The sequence below is a fragment of the Rhinopithecus bieti genome, unplaced genomic scaffold, assembly GCF_001698545.2.
Source record: "Rhinopithecus bieti isolate Rb0 unplaced genomic scaffold, ASM169854v2 scaffold_71288, whole genome shotgun sequence".
Lineage (NCBI taxonomy): Eukaryota > Metazoa > Chordata > Mammalia > Primates > Cercopithecidae > Rhinopithecus > Rhinopithecus bieti.
In genome coordinates, this window is record NW_016826388.1 from 1,297 (window position 1) to 3,531 (window position 2,235).

General features: G+C 32.9%; 1 pseudogene; it reads left to right on the forward strand.

Annotated features, from left to right (window-relative positions):
* Positions 1 to 310: 310 nt before the first annotated feature.
* Positions 311 to 736, forward strand: LOC108522986 (biogenesis of lysosome-related organelles complex 1 subunit 2 pseudogene; annotated as a pseudogene).
* Positions 737 to 2,235: the final 1,499 nt, after the last annotated feature.

Here is a 2,235-nt window from a genome sequence, read left to right on the forward strand (position 1 = left end):
GGAGGGAAACAACACACACTGTCAGTGGAGGACAAGCATGGGGATAGAGAGCATTAGAAAAAATAGCTAATGTGTGCTGGGCTTGATACCTTGGTGATGAGTTGACAGGTGCAGTAAACTATTGTGGTACATTTTTACCTATGGAACAAACCTGAACATCCTGCACATGTATCCCGGAACTTAAAATAAAATAATGAAAAAATCAAAAGAAAATAAAAAATGAAAAAATGGAAAGAAAATAAATAAAAAATGGAAAAGGAAAGAAAAGTTTTCAAGCAGCACAAAACCTGCCATGATGATGGTGCCTGAGGTGTCCTAGTGACCCAATGTGAGAAACTAACTTGAGACATTGCCACCATGGAGACACCTGAGGAAACAAAGGAGCCTGCTGAAGCTGAGATCACTGAGCTCTTCTGGGACATGTTCTCCAAAATGGACATTTATCTTACTGGAGAATTGATGACCACCAATGAAGACTATAAGCTCCTGGAAAATGAATAAACTACTCAGCTTGAAGTATCTTGAAATAAAAGATACTGCTATAAACATTAGTAGATACTTAAAGGACTTAAGTTTAATTTCAGTAGTATGCTGGACTGCAGCCTTATCTGGATCGGATCAATGTCGTTGAAGAGCAGGTAGCAGCTCTTGAGCAGACAGCTTAAAAGTTAAATGCATATTAAAAAAAAAAAAAAACAAAAAACTGGAAGCCAAGTACAAGAAGTTGGAGAAGTGATGAAAAACATATTTCTTTGGGACAAAGTCTTTTTTAATATGGAATAATGTTTTATAAGATGTGAATACTGAGACTGATGAATTGTCAACTCTCCTCAAAACAAAATTATGCTGATCTTTCTAGGAAGATCTCAATGTTGGAACAAACTGTAGGACTGTGGCTACTCCTGTACCTCCTTTGAGGCAGTGACCCTTGAAAACTAACACTTATAACTTCTTATTTTTACCTGAATGCTTCATCATCTATTCAGGATAGAGACTCTCAAAGTTCAAGATACACTTGAGTGTGCCAGTAAAATCAAATAAGAAGAACTATTTTCTCTGTAGTGGTTAACACATTATCTTCCTACATGGCTGGTTTTTAAGTTATTGTAAATGATTTTTTTTTTTTCTGTTAATGATGCTATTATATCATTAATGAGATTCTAATTTTCTTTTAAAAAAACAAAGTAGTTATTTTGCAGCTTATAACCTTGTGAATGTTAGTAATTTGCTCTCCCATAATATTGCAAATAACATAAACAGCTTAAAATAATTCCAGGCTGCATCTTTTAGGTTGAGCAGAAATAGTGAAAGGAATGTTTTGATAGCTTGGTCTATGAAATAAGCAACTCTTTTCTCTTCTATGTGAGTCAGATGTTTGGAGATGGATGACATCTTGATAAGTGCCCCCTTTTGGAAATGTATTAAAGACAAAGACAAGATATGTATATGTGTGCATGATTTGGGTGGGGAGATGGAAGCTGCTACTTACAACATTTTATAAAATTTTTAAAAAGGAAGAAATGCTTCTCTACCCTGCAGTCAAAAAAAAATTTTATTAATATATTTTTTAAATATTTCAAAGTTTTACTTTTTCTATTTCAGACTTGATCCATCTGGAATTGATTCAATATATGGAGAAAAATATCCTTTTTTGCATATGAACTATCATATCATTTTAAAATTGAAAACATTTTTTATATTTGTGATGTACAACATTATGTTTTGATACATGTATGCATTGTGGAATGGCTAAGTCAAGCTAATCAACATGCACATTATTTCTACACTTATTTATTTATGAGTTGTACTTAACAATAATTTTATAATCCCAGCACTATCTACAAGTTATCCCTTCTTTTTCCTGTTGATCATCAATGTCTGCTCCAACACATATGATCTTCATATATGCAAGCATTTTTTTCTGGCTTTCTATTTGATTCACTCATTCATTTGTCTATACCAGCACCAAGCCTACACTGGTAGAATTATTATAGTTTTATAATGTACTGATACACACTAGATCTAGTCTCCTGACCAGCCAGTTCTTCAAGAGTATTTCGGCTACTATTTAACCTTTGTTGTTCCATACAAACTTTAGAATCAGCTCATCAAGTTCCACGAAAAATGTTTTTTAAATCTTTACTGGGATTTGACTCTATTTTGCATTTTATAGATCTGTAGATGAATTGGGGAAAAAAACAATATCTTTGTAATATTTAATATTCTAATCCATGA